The sequence below is a fragment of the Molossus molossus genome, unplaced genomic scaffold (assembly GCF_014108415.1).
Source record: "Molossus molossus isolate mMolMol1 unplaced genomic scaffold, mMolMol1.p scaffold_m16_p_10, whole genome shotgun sequence".
Taxonomy (NCBI): domain Eukaryota; kingdom Metazoa; phylum Chordata; class Mammalia; order Chiroptera; family Molossidae; genus Molossus; species Molossus molossus.
Genome location: NW_023425345.1, coordinates 24,156,875 through 24,172,689, shown reverse-complemented (window position 1 = coordinate 24,172,689; position 15,815 = coordinate 24,156,875). Strand labels below are relative to the sequence as shown.

Below are 15,815 nucleotides of genomic sequence, written 5' to 3'. Positions count from 1 at the left end.
CGTCTCGCGCCTTCATAAGCCTACCGGGATCGGGTCAGTGTCCCTCGTTGTATGGTCCTCGCAAGCTGCTTTTCTGTTGGTTTTTCCAGTCGATTTGTCTGTGTTATAGTTGTAATTCCAGTTTGGTTCTGGGAGACGGTCTGTGTAGCTCCGTTCACTCCGCCGCCATTTTTCGGTTCTCCTTCTCCTGATCTTTTGCTTTGCTTTTCCTCTCTTGTACAAAAACCCGTGCCTGCACAGAGATATTAAGATCAACTTAGGGATAAAAGTTCCTTATATTTTTAGTTGCCGGCACTTGAGTAAATCTCCTTTCTTCTCACCAGCTCTTATCTCATGAGTTTGGCTTTTGTTGAGTCATCTAGCCGAACCTGGGTCTGGTTGCAATTTGATTTGGTATCTTAATTATATGCAACATTTCTTCATCCTTGCCATATTGTGCAGGCTAGATGTGAGTCATATGTCCTCCACCACTGAAGGGGAGGAAAATATATGGTGTATGAACATCTGAGAACAGTCATCAGACAGGGCCTTGTAGGGCCTGTAACTGCTGTTGCCACAGAGGAAGAATACTATTTTAGCAGTGCATAAATTGGAACCAGAACTAACTAGTCCATGTAAATGTTCATGCAAAGACTCCTATATACTAGTCAAACTACTATTAGTGATTTTTACCAGTGATATTACATCAGTAGAGTATTGAGGCCTGAGATGACTTTTGAGATGATCAAAATTGCCTCATATTGTAATCCTAAATTATATCCATTTATGTATATATATCTCTCCCATTATTACAAAGATTTAAATTTTCTTGACAGTGTCTTTTCATAAGTCACAGTCACTACTATTTTTGTTGTTGTTCAGTGTGTTTGTGTGTATGTGTGTGTGTCCCAGCTATAAAGTCTGCATATCCCCAAATCACAAAAATTTTACTCTGTTTTTTTCTAGAAGCTTCATCATATGATCTTTTATAGTTAGGTCAGCTCAAATTAATTTTATTGTATGGTGTGAGATAAGGGTTGAAGTTCATTATTCCATACTGTTATTCACTTTCACAGCATGATTTAATGAGAGAATTTTTTGAATTGTTTTAGTTCCTTTATTAAAAATGAACTCCCCATACATGCATGGGTTTATTAGTAGATATTTTTTCTATCCATTGAGGTGTTTGCGTAATAAACAACAGTATCACGCTGACTTAATATAGTTCTACATTTTTAAATTCAGATATTTATATCACAGAGCAAAAATTTTCCATTTTTATGTAGTTTAATATATTAATTTTTAAAGTTTATGCCTCAGTCTTTTGGTATTCTACCTAAAAAAATTGACCTAACCCTAGTTTGCAAAAGTTTTCCCCTATATTTAATTCTAAAAATTTTATTGGTTTAGCACTTTCATTTAAGTCTATGATCAATTTTAAGTTAAGTTTTGCCTATGGAATAAAATAAGAGCTTTATGCATGTGGATATTCAATTTTGACAGTATCATTTGTTGAAAAAAAAATGATTTCCTCATTGTATAGACATAGTATCTTTTTAAAAACATCTGCGACACATACTCTTAAGATGGCTGTGTAGGTCAATTTGGTATTTGCATCCTTTCATAAGCAAAACAAAATACAAATAAACTACAGAACAACCATCATTCAAAGCTTCCTGAAATCTGACTGAGTGGAAGCCCTACAACTTGAGAATTGAAGAAAAGCTACATGCCTGGCTGGTGTGGCTCACTGGTTGAGCGTTGACCCATGCACCAAGAGGTCTCTGGTTCAATTCCCACTCAGGGAATATGCCGAGATTGTGGGCCCAATCTCCAGTCGAGGACATGCAGGAGGCGGCCAAACAATGTTCTCTCTCATTGATGTTTCTATCTCTTTCTCCTTCTCTTTTTCTCTCTCTCTAAACTCAGTAAAGAAAACAATATTAAAAAGAAGAAGAAGCTACATCAAGATTGGTGGAGAGCTAAGAAGAAGAAGTGGTTTGCTCCACCCCCATGTGTAGTGGTTAAAACTCAGAAGGGACATCACGGCTGCAGAGGTCCCCCAAGAGGAGCGAGGTGTCCAAGTTCCAAATGAGGTCCCCACAGCACAGGATTCCAGTGCCACAAAGAGAAATTCCCATTATATCTGGCTATAAATGCCAAGGGGATTGAGGCAGAGGGAGATGGAAGTCAGCTAGAGTCACACAAATTTTTCTGTTCTTTTTTTTCAATGTAAATATTTACATTTTTAAAAATGTTTAACCCATTTTAAAATTTAATTTAATTGCACAGTATATTTATAATACTTTCAACAAAGTGAAAAATATTATCTGACCATGATGGTGAGTGTTAATATGTGAACTTTAATTGTGTTTGATTGATAGATGTCCATTATTACTCATGTTGGTCACTATTTTTTTTTAATCTTCACCCAAAGATATTTTTCCATTAATTTTTAAATACAGTGGAAGGGATGGAGGGGGAGAGAGAGAGAAACATTGATATGAGAGAGACTCATTGGTTGGTAGCCTCTCACTCAACCCCAGGGCCAGGGATTAAACCACAACTGAGGTTTGTGTCCTTGACAGGATAAAACCTGTTACTCTAGTCCCAGGGTCAATGCTTTAACCACTGAGACAAACTGGCCAGGGCAGGTTGTATACTACCTTAATTAATACAGCTTTGTAGTAAGCTTTGAAATTAGAAACTGTGACTCTCCAAGTTTGTTCTTTAAAAAAAAATATTTTTTGGCTATGTGAGTGCTTTTCATGTCTATAAACATTTTAGGAATAGTTTTCATTTTCTGCAAAATTGCCTTCTGGAATTTGATAATGATTTCATTAAATTTATAGATCATCTCTTCATCTAAAGATTCCAGTCTTACCTGGATTTTAGTTCACTGATTTTTCTTCCTTACACATCTTGGTGATAAATTTAAAATATAATTTTGACAATATATTTCCCTTATCTTGGTTGGTGTAGGAAGAAATCTGCTTCTTTTTTTACTGCTACATTATACTCATAAGCAGAAATTCTCCCAGGTTAACTTTAAAGTACCAAATAACGCAGGATCAAATAAGTAACAATTCTTGTTGCCTAGGGTCTGTATCAGACAGGCACAATTGTAAGCACTCTACAGAAAAAGTATACTCACTCCTCACAAAGACCACTCGAACAGCTTATCATGGATACCTGCTTCTTACTGATGATTACACTGAGGCAGAGAGCAGTATTCAAAGAGAGTCCAAGGTCAGAGATATACAAAGCGGATCATCTGGTATTCCCTTATGGCAGTCCAGGTCTAAGATCGTCCCCTAAAAACAATTACAATATAAAAATTGAAACAATAAAATCTAAGGTGAGAGGCTGATTTTAACAGTTATTCATCTTTAAATAAATATTAAGCAGTCAGAAATGAATTAAATAGAGAAAGTAAAACTGAATTTTCATATACAGAGAATCTACACTCCCCAAAGGAAACCACCTCTTCTTTTGAAGTTGCCAAGGCATATTTATGAGATTTATGAACTTTTTAATTAAATGATTAATATTAAATGGAAAGAAAAGAGACAGTTTATCAAAGACATAACATGAATGAGATGTTTGAAATCTACTAATAATGGGCAGAAAAGCCTGATTGAAAAAAATATATTTTGATTTAAACCTAGATGACCTCACTGATACTTATTTTAACATTTTGAAAATTATGGGACAATAATTCCTTCCTTCCATGAGATGAGCTTGTGTGTGTTTATGTTTATGAGTTAATAAACAATAAGAGAATATTTATATGTTAGTTATCAGCAACCAGCCCTTATGGAGTATAGGTCATCCTGAGGTACTCAAGAAAGCCTTGATGCCTTAATCAGAAAAGATTGGTTAGTTGTACATAAATCTGACATTAAAAATAAAAATCCCAAAGGGACATTAAATGGTGATGGAAGGTGACTTGACTTTGGGTGGTGAACACACAATATTGTATACAGATGATATATTATAGAATTGTACACCTGAAGTCTATGTAATTTTATTAACCAAAATATCCCAAATAAATTTAATAAAAAATTTTAAAAATCCATTAGTGATGATGATCCTCTCAATGGCCAAGCTTCATTGAACAATTTAGCATTCAATGTATTGGGGTTTTTATATTTTAGTAATGAGAACGGTGAAGAACACAAGTTATCGAGAGATTAAGCAAGGTAAATTGTAAAACAATGGAAGAGAATATGTCCATATTTGCCTGCTAGCAAATGAAAATTCAGCTTTACAACAACATCAGTTATGAAATAGTCCAGCCTATAGTAAGCACATAAAGTATTTGAATAGGAGTTAATTTGAGCTGTTTGGGGATTAATGATGTTTTTCATAAGGAAAGCAGTGAGCTCTCCCGTGAGCATATCCTGGTGCTTTTCTTCATGGCACTGGTCATAGTATATTTAAAACACAAGAATTTAATGCATAATCAAGATGAGCTGCAAATGCACCTTAAGGTAAGAAGAGTTAAGGAATCACGACCAGTGATATTAGACTTAGCCTTTTTTCTAGCAATGATAAATTCATTATTGAGCATTCTATCCATCCTCATCATAGCAACATTTGTTCTAGGAAGTTTTGCCAGTGGATTCACGGTACTGGTGAACTGCATTGACTGTGTCAAGAAACAAAAGATTGAGATGACATGGAGGGATATGGAGAGTATTATGTTAAGCAAAACAACTTGGTTTGTCATTTTGCAGTGCTACACATAGATGAAAAAATTCAAATAAATGAGTGTGACGGAACTGTCACTTGGGAGACAAACTTGAGGTACATTGTATACCTTACAAACATGACTGTATTCATGCTTGTAAACTTTATCTCTTGTGCTATACCATGACAGCTTTTCTGCAGTTAATTATTTCCCTGTGGAAACACCTCAAGAAGATGCAACTCAGTGGCAAATGATTTCAAGATCCCAGCACCACGGTCTGTATCCCAGCCTTGCAAACTGTGCTTTCTTTTCTCTTGTTATTTTTCATTTAGTTCCTGGCTCAAATCATTTCACTTTGGAGTTCTTTTACTTTGCTGAACAATTCAGTTCTCATTCTTTGCCAGTTTCTTGGCATTTTGTATCCTCCAGGCCACTCATTGATCCTGATTTTGGGGAACAAAATGCTGAGACTAGCCTTTCTGTCATTTCTGTGGCAGCTGAGGTGCTGGTTGAAAGAAAGGAAATAAGTGGGCACCATGTGTCTTTTGGCATAAAACCAACTAATTGTGATGATATGTTTTGTCCTTCCAACTGCATTTCTTAATGTGTATAGAATTGAGTAAGGTATACCTAGAAAAACTTGTATCTAAACTTATCAAAAAATATATATGTGTGCATGTATATGAACATTACAAGAAAGCTTATAAGATTACCATATTATATTTTTCATGCATGCGATGTAATTTTGCAAAACAGTGTAAGAAATTCCTCAGGATTCTGAAGCCACGAGTGTCTCACATATGTGTTGTACATTATCATTTTGTAAATAAAGAATTAATGTTGTATATTTATGCATTTTGAAGGCCTGAAAACTCGTCTCAGGAAATCATTGCTATTTCCTATTATAATTAATGCCACACATATGTACCATGGTGTGTTTAGATTATTTTGTTTGTACCTTCAATATTTTGGATGGTAAGATATTCAATTCTAAATCACACATTGAGAATGGATGTTTGGAATAGATATTATTCTATCATGAATTCTTACTTCATTGTTTATATAGAGTACCCAGAACTTTTAGGAAAAGATACTCAGAGTAAAATTAAAGAGTGATAAACATATATAGAATGTGTTTTATATTCATGGACAATGCTCAGTACTAAATATTATTTAACAGATGTTGGTGAAAGCTTAGAAAATAATCAAGTTCTACAATAGGGATGAAGAAGAAAGCAAAATGATCATGTCATTTTTATTGCTGCTATTATCCATGTGCAGTTAAACGAAAGTCACTTCTTAGAGTTTTTTTAATTCAGAAGACTGTTTTTAAGGAGGAAACCAATGTCAATTTATTTAGTTCACACTTAGAGCAAGTTTGGGGCTCTGAATTGCCAATCATTTTCTCCATTTTGTTACCTAAAAATTCTTTTTAAACTTCAGACAAAAAGATTGAAATCTTCCCTCTTTTAAATATATGCTCAACATAAGGATAATGCAAAATTTTGGTATATAAGTCAAAGACCTTTCTAAAAATACAAAAAATTGTTATTTATTTAGTTTATGTAATAACTGTAAGAATGCCTTCATGATCTGGTTTTGTTATATTGTGGAAAATGATGGAATAGAAAGTGTGTTGAAATAAATTTGGCACATGTTCTATTATAAAAAAGAAATGTATAACCTTATTCAACAATTGGATTCACTTGTTTATATTTGATCTTAGCATTACAAAATTCTAACAAAATTATATATGTGTTAAGATAAACCTTTCCCACATCTGATTTACTCATTTGTTTTTATCATCTGTCTGCTCCATTAGAATATAAGCATTATAATGAGGGATGTTGTCTATCTTGTTTCCTGCTGACTTCCCAAGACATAAAAGCCAGGCCCTGCGATAGTTGGTCAAAATGACATCTTAAAGACTAAATAAATGGATGAATAAGTGACATTAGATCTGAAAAACCAATGAAAACAAAATGCATCAGAAAACCAGCAGGTGGCATAGAGTTCCAGATTCTGTTTCTTCACCATTCATACACATCCACACATGCTCTGCTCCAATTATGGTCTTAAACTGGATAAATAAACAACTGTCACAAATACACTCCAAAACATAAAGCAACTCATGCATAACTTAAATTTTGTATTGTTTTTTAATAGTGTTGATGTGTCTGGGGAGTCTTCTATGCAGTTATCCAGGAAGTCAGTTGATCACAAGTATGCCATCGGAAGCTTGAGGTTTCCAAGGTTGCCTGGAAGCCGTTGCCATTCCAGACAACTGGGAGAAGAAAGACGTATGGAGGAGCATGTGAGGGAGGTATTTTGGGTCAGGCCTGTAAATTGTACACATGATTTTCACTCACAAAACACTGATCAGGTACAGTGACATTGCCACACCGTCTGTAAGGGAGGCTGAAAAATTAGTCACTCTATAGACCAGAAAGATGAAAACAATTCATTTAGAAATGGATGCTGGAGGAAACTTAATAATTTCAGTTGAAAAGCCAGTGAGTGGTTGTAAACAGAAGAAATTCCATTGTTTAGAATGGTGCTGTATTGTCCATATACCTGGTAATTTGACATGGCCTTACATCAGCTGTGAATTTGTTTCTGTATTTCTTTATAAGTTTGAAATAATTCAAGTTCCCACTAAATATTCCTGTTATAAAACCATCATGAATTCTGCATTAAAGCATTTGTAGCTTCTTCATATTTTTTGCTTTTAACATCTGATTTAGCTTCTGCACTTTCTTTTATTAATTATTTTTAGTTATTTGTTCCAGTACTTGGGTGTGTTTTTTGAACTAAAAATAATTGCAGTAAATGATTACTATTAATTAAATTGCATAAACAAAAGTATTTGATATATAGAAGGATAAGTAACAATTAATAACTGAATTATATAAAGTTATTTCCTAGCAATTAATATTGAAAATTTGAAATATTTGCATATAGATGCATGGCTCAGGGAGATAAAAATACAAATATGTAGAAAATAATTTCTTTCATATTTGCATGCTTACATACTTTACTTCACTGATTTAGTCAGGGCACAAATGGTAATTTGCAGCTGGTGTCAAGATAAGTGGACATCATTTGCATTTATTGTGGGAATTATATAGTAGCTGACTGGAAGTAATGTGATAGGTATTCATGAAACATTGTGTTTCTTTACAGAACTGTTCAACTTAGCACTGGAATTACAATATGAATAGAATGAACTATCTTTTTTTGAAGGTCTCTGGAACTATATCACAAAGCAGAATTTTTGTTGAAGAAAATATTTACAGAAAGCATCATAAGTGGATATCCATCTGCAACTGTTTCATGAATAAGCTTTCAGTGAGGCATCACATTAGAAACATTCTCATACAGATGTCAGTTGGAATGAAGGTCTCCTTTCTGGTAGTGGCCACAGGAGAACTCATCTTAGGATTGCTAGGAAATGGGTTCATTGGACTGGTGAACTGCATCGAATGGGTCAAGACTGGGAAGGTTTCCTCAGCTGACTTCATCCTCACCAGCCTGGCTGTGGCCAGAATTATCCATCTGGGGGTAATACTATTGGATTCATATATAATGGGGCTCTCTCCACATCTGTATGCTACCGGTAAACTACCAAAAATTCTTAGTATTGTTTGGGCACTAACTAATCACTTAACTACCTGGTTTGCCACCTGCCTAAGCATTTTTTACTTCCTTAAGATAGCCAATTTCTCCCAGTCCTTTTTCATCTGGCTGAAGTGGAGAGTCGACAGAGTGGTTCTTGTGATTTTCATGGGGTCTTTCTCCTTATTATCTGTTAACTACATAATGCATAATTGTCTTAGTGAGTTGTGGATAAGTATCTATAGAGTGCCTGAAAGAAATATGACTTTAGTTTTAGATGGAAGTAAAATATTCTATCTTAAATGTCTTCTTCTTATTAGTTTGACCTATATTATCCCGTTTTTCCTGTCCCTGATCTCTTTGCTCCTATTATATTTATCCTTGGTGAGACACACCAAGAATTTGCAGCTCAACCTGACAGGCTCAAGAGACTCTAGCACAGTAGCCCATAGAAGGGCCATAAAAATGGTGACAACATTTATCCTCCTCTTCATCATTTACTCTGTATCTACTGTAGCAGGAAGTTGGATCTCCACTGACTTACAGACACATCAGGCCATTATGTTTGTCACGATGATTTCAACTATCTTTCCCTCAGGCCACTCTTTTATTATAATTTTGGGAAACAGCAAGCTAAGACAGATCGCTTTGAACTTACTGTGGCACTTAAATTCTCTGAGAAAATCAAAACCTTTCACTTTATAGACAGAATTTGAAGTAACCTGCTGTATTCAATGGCAAAATACCTTAATGGAAAACCTTCAGCATTTCTTCATCAAGTTTTTTCAGGTTTTGTTAAATAGCACTAAAATTTTCTTACAACATGCTATTGGGTAGTAGTATTTTTTTAGAGTGATATAAGAGAATATATGATTAAAGAAAATATCTCTGCTATAATAACACTTTTTGGTAACAGGAGAATATTTGAGAAGTGAAGAAGAAGAATGGTTATAAAACTATATAATGAAATACTGATAGATGTAAAAAAATATACAATATAATGTGAATAAATATATATATAAAATTGCGGTCATGGAAAGGGGAAAAGCAATGCAAATTTTTCTAACTAATGATAATTTTGAAAAAATTGCTAATTGTTAAATGTAATAATAATTTATGTAATTATGAAAGTATTAATGTTATTCTAATGCTTCTAATGTTGGAAGGAATCTAAAACAATAAAATTTTTCATACCATATTTCTTGGATTATAAATTGGTAAAATAACTATTTGCAACCATATGGCATTATTTTTTAAATTTGAAGATACATGTCCTAAGACCCATTAATTGTACTCCCATATTTAATTAATTAATTTCTTTAAAAAGTTTTTATTTGATTTTTTTTAGATAAAAAGCAAGGGAGTGGGAGAGAGAGATAGAAACATCAAAGAGAGAGAAACATTGATCTGCTGCCTCCTGCATGTCCTGCACTGGAGATTTGGCTGACAACCTGGGCAGGCACCCTGACCTGGAATAGAACCAGCGACCTCCCGGTGCATTGGCCAACGCTCAGTTTCCTGAGCTATACCAGCTGGTGTACACCTATATTTTATACTAGAAAATTTTTTCTACATGTGTAACAGAATATATATGCAAAATGTACATGGTTGTGGGGTTGGATGATGGACATTTTGTAACCTTGTGCTAAGCACTCTCACCTGACCTGGGGGGGGAGGGGAACCTGGCCCATCCAGGTGTATTGGGTGCTTCATTTGCATGTGAATAAGGGTTTATGATCTTTTGGCTTCAAGGAAATAATTTTAACCTGGGGGTACCAATCTGCAAATAAATGGGACTGCATCCAAAGATCTGGAGCATTTGCTCTCTTGCAAAGCTCCCTCTCACTCCAAGCAGCCTGTGCTTGTAGTTTCATTGCATTGCACCTATCCCAGCAGGCCGAGAGACGGTACATGGTACTGTTATTTTTAATAGCTGAAATTGAGAATTCATATAAATGCCCATCTGTTATAAAATGGGCATACATATTATGGCATACAGACAAAATAAAATACAACACAAAAATTAAAATAAATTAAATCTATAAATTCCTTAGTTCCTTGATAAAAAAAAAAAAAGACATAGAGCTCAAAAGTTGATTTGCTAAAGCAAAATACATATCTAATGTAGTATTTGGGTATGTTTATGTATTTGTAGTACTACTTTGACTGCTGTAATAAAATTACCCAGATTAATCATAATAGCTAGGAATGCAAATAAGCAGACAAGAGAATTATGCTTGCTAACGATGCTATTAAAATATGAAAGTTTATATATCGTGTTTTAATATAAAAGTTACATACGTATCCATATGAACATGCTATAAAAGCAAAGAAGAATTGGTTTGAGTTCACTTTGTATTCATTCTTAAAGTGTAGTAAAAACAGCAAGTAAAATATTAGAAATTATTGTTTTTAAGTTACTCTTGATGACGTTTTAGGTGAAGTTGTTTTTTCAAGCTAGACCTGATGCTGAACATGATGTAAGTATCAAAAGGACATGGAAAAGATTGATAGTGTTCTTAAATTACAGTGAACTCTGCCTCTAAGAAAAATCGATGAAGTCACAATTATAAGTTAGAGATCTACCATTTATCTGCCATCATCATCATCATCATGATCATCACCATCATGATCATCATCATCACTATCATGTATCTCATTTAATGATTTATATTTCGAACATTACATAACAATATCGACAAGGTGTAATTTCTGAAATATCATTGAATTGAATTGAATTTAGTAAATAAAAAAGATCAAGTCAAGCAGAATACCTCAAGAAATGGAGTGTTCTTTTCTTTTAAATGTATTACTTGAACAAATTATTTATAGATGATCTTAAAATCATAGAATTAAGCTACAGAATCCCATTTTTTAACATAAGAAGTAGAGTAAATGTAAAAGGACTACTGAAGAAAGTAAGTCGGAATAGAATTGATGTATTTATATTTTGGTTGTTTGTATATATTTGGAGATCAAAGTCTGCTCCTAATTTTTCCTGTAAGGATTAACTATTGTAATGACACAGTTGTACACAGGCTACCATCCAAGAAAATCTCATCATGTGGTTCTTTCAACTTAGTGGAGTGTGAGTAGTCCATGAATATATCTATTCTGTGACCAAAATTAGAGAAAAGAAGAGAATTGATACATTTTCTTCTTAACAATAATGAAAAATGAAAATGCTTTCTTTAAGACTTTGGTGCTATATATTTTATTTAGTTTACCAGTAGAAGATTTCTAGAAGAAGAAAACTGGATTGTTATCGGTATGAATCGTAGGACATGGTAATACTAAGAGACCGGCTATAGAAATACTAAAGAAATAGCACTATTTATTGCATGCTCATTTCAAGTATATGTGACCTTCTTGGGAAACTTGCCCCAGCCCTGCAAGATATTGCCACCTATGTGGCACAGTAACTGTGACTTCAAAAGGCCATTCTATCATTCTGTCAAGCCAGCTACTTCAGGATGGTGAGGAATATGGTAAGGTGAATGAATTCCATGAGTATGGGCCCACTGCCACACTGTTCTTGCTATGAAGTTGATTCCTTGATCAGAAGCAGTTATATACAGTACCTTAATGGTGGATAAGGCATTTTGTAAGTAAATATATGGTAGATTTGGCAAAAGGTCTACATTCAGGGGAAGCAAATCCATATCCAGAATAAACATCTATCCAGTAAGACCAAAACATTTCCATTTCCATTATGAAAATAGTCCAATATAATCAACCTGCCAGCAGATAACTGAGTAATCACCCCTGAGAATAGTGCCATATTTTAGACTTAGTGTTGGTGTCTGATACTGGCAGAGTGGGCATTCAGCAGTGGCCACTGCTCCTGCTGTTCTGGTCATGTTGTACATGAGCCCACTGGGGATGACAGGGGTGGTTGGGGAAAGACTGTTGTTCACAGATCAGGTCATCTTTTCTATGTGTTTATAAAAATTATCCTCTCATGAAGTCACCCTTTTCGGAACATTCACATGGAACACCAATATCTTCACAACTTTTGTCCATTCAAAAAGTCTGTGCACATAACTCTTTCTCAAATTGCCTTGTCACTAAATTTCCAGTCACGTTGCTTCCCAATTGTTGACCAATCAACCATACAATGTCCACAGCCAATGAGACAGTATGTAATTACATCGCTACCCATTTCCACATCTAAGCAAAGTGCACAACCAGGTACAATGGTCAGAATTCTGTCCACTAGGAGGATTTGTTATCACCACTGTCATTTGAAGATGTCCCAGGAAGGGGCTGCAGTCCTGTAGTTATACACTTTGGTATGGCACCCACATGTTATGCAGACTATCTATAAATGAGGCTCTTCTGGCTGGTGTGGCTCAGTGGACTGAGCTTTGTTCCATGGACAGAGAGGTCCAGGTTCGATTCCGGCTCATGGCACAAGCTCAGGTTGTGAACTTGATCCCAATATGGGGCATGCAGGAGGAGCCAATCAAAGTTTCTCTCTCACGTGGATGTTTCTATTTCTCCCTCCCTTCCTCTCCCTCTAAAAAAATTAATAAAAACATATTTTAAACCAGGCTCAAGTCATCTGTTCCTCTATTCACTGATTGTAGAGAACACTCCATAAGGCAAAAGGCAAAGGCTAGACAAAAAGACAGTGTAGAAGGATTGAAGACCAGGAGCATTTGGGTCACTTATTCATGTAACTTCCTAGTGCCATCAAGACCTGCTTGGGCCTGATCATGTATATACCACTTCCATTTGATGACTCATCAGACAGAGAATGATTTTTCTATACCAAATAAATAGACCAGAAGCAAATTTCCAATGATTGCCACTGTACTCATTTGCGACTGCTGTGCAATAGATCACCACAAATTTAGTAGCTAAAATCAACAAACACACCTTTATTATTTCATTTTTTGAGGGTCAAGATCTTGGGAAAGTTAAGCTTTGTTGTCTGCTTCAGAGTTATACCAAGCGGCAATCACAGTTTGGATTACATTGAATTCTCATCTGTAGGCTTGACTGAAGAATAATACACTTCCAAGCTCATGCACATTGTTGACAGAATTCATTTTCTTGCAGCTCTCTCCATAACGTGGCTGCTTAGTTGTTCAAGGCTAGCAAGAATCTCTGTCTCAGGGGAGGCTCAGCCCCACTTTAAAAGATTTGTCTGATTATGTCAAGCCCATGAAAAAAATCTCTGCTTTAATTAACTCAAAATTATTTGGTAATGGAGAATAAATGTACTATACTTTCATAAACCTACTCATATGAGTCATAATAAATGTTAGTTAAATGCAGCCTGTTACTCTAACATGATTTTTCTCTCAAAAGTAAAGCTTACATGTTAAAAGGCTTTTTAGCATACTTTACATTTCAGCAGTTTCAATTCTGGTATAAACCTAAGGAGTAGCCAGTCCTCAAAGCCTTGGCTAATGCCAACTTTCCACAGAAGGAAATTCAACTGACAAAAACCACATGGGCAACTCAAACTCAAGGATGCTGATCATGAAGATTATATATATATTGGGACCAGCAAGGATACTGTCTACATATCCAGCATGCCTCTTCCTGATCTCTTTGCTTTGCTTGCCCTCTCTTGTCACAGAAAAACCTGTGTCTACACAGAGATGTTAAGATGAATTTAGGGACAAGCGTTTCCCAACTTCTCTCGAGCTGGCACTTGAGTAAACCTCTTTCCTTCTCACCAGCCATTATGTCATGAGTTTGTCTTTTGTGGAGGCATCTAGCCGAACCTGGATCTGGTTGCAAGTTGATTTGGTACCTTAATTATATGCAATATTTCTTCATGCTTGCCTTATTGTGCAGGCTAGAAGTGAGTCATATGCCCTACATCACTGAAGGGGAGGAAAGTATGTGGTGTGTGAACATCAGGGAGCAGTCATCATGGAGAGTCCTGTACGGTCTGTAACCACTGTTGCCACAGATGAGGAATAATGTATTGAAAGCGCACAAATTGAAACCAGAACTAATTAGTCCATGTAAATGTTCATGGAAAGACTCCTCCTTACTAATAAAACTAGTATTAGGATTTTCACCAGTGGTATTACTTCTGTAGAGTATTGAGGCCTGAGATGACTTTTGAGATGATTGAAATTGCCTCATATTGTAATCTTACATTATATACATATATGGATATATATCTCCCATTATGGCAAAGATTAAAATTTCTTGACGGTGTCTTTTTATGAAGTCACATTCATTACTACTTTTGTTGTTGTTTTGTGTGTGTGTTTGTATGTGTCCCAGCTAAAAAATTTGCATATCTCCAAATCACAGAAATTTTATACAATTTTTTCTAGAAGCATCATCATTTAATCTTTTATAGTTAGATCAAGATCACCTCAAATTAATTTTATTGTATGGTGTGAAATAAGGGTTGAAGTTCATATTCCATATTGTTATTCACTTTCTAAGCATCATTTATTGAGATAATTTTTTAATTGTTTTAGTTTCGTTATTGAAAATGAACTTCCATACATTCATGAGTCTATTAGTAGATATTCTTTCTATTCACTGATGTGTTTGTGTAAGAAAAAAACACTATCACATTGACTTAATTAGTGTAGTTCTATATTTTTGAAATCAGATATTTATATCACAAAGCAAGTACTTTCAATTTTTATTTATTTATTTTTTCAAGTTTGATTTTTTTTAAATGTAAAATGTATTACAGATGCTCCACATTTTTCCCCCATTTACCCCCTCCTCCCCACTCCCACCCCCCTCCCTCCTTTTCCCACACTATTGTCTGTGTCCATTAGTTATGCATATAAGTTCTTTGGTTTATTTCTTCCCAACCCCTTCAACCACTTTCCCTTTGAGGTTTGTCAGTCTAGCAATGAATTTGTACTTCTTAATCTCTTCACCTTTTTCACCCATTCCCCCAACCCCTCTCCCAACTGGCAGCCAACAAAATGTTCTCTGTATCTATGAGAATGCTTCTGTTCTACCTGTTCATTTTGTTTGTAGATTCCGTTGTTGATAGCTATGTATTCATTGTCATTTTGTTTGTTCACATATTTTATCTATCTTTTTCTTCAAAAAGACCCTTCATCATTTCATATAATAACGGTTTGGTGGTGATGCACTCCTTTAACTTTTTCTTGTCTGGGAAAGTCTTTATATGGCCATCGATTCTAAATGACAGCTTTGCAGGAGAGAGTAATCTTGGTTGTAGGCTCTTGCTATTCATCACTCTCAATATTTCTTGCCACTCCCTTCTGGCCTGCAAAGTTTCTTTTGAGAAATCAGCTGACAGACTTATGGGAGCTCCCTTGTAGGTAACTTGCTGCCTTTCTCTTGCTGCTTTTAAGATTCTTTCTTTGTCTTCAACCTTTTGCATTTTGATGATCATGTGTCTTAGTGTGGGCCTCTTGGGGTTCATCTTGTTTGTGACTCTCTGTGCTTCAAGGACTTGTATGTCTGTTTCCTTCACCAAGTTAGGAAAGTTTCCTGCCATTATTGTTTCAAACAGGTTTTCGATTTCTTGTTCTCGCTCTTCTCTTTCTGGTACCTGAAAGAT

The 15,815-nt window shown here is 35.1% G+C and overlaps 1 pseudogene; it reads left to right on the top strand.

Moving 5' to 3' along the window:
* The first annotated feature begins 4,660 nt into the window (after window positions 1–4,660).
* Window positions 4,661–5,199, top strand: LOC118623348 (annotated as a pseudogene).
* Window positions 5,200–15,815: the final 10,616 nt, after the last annotated feature.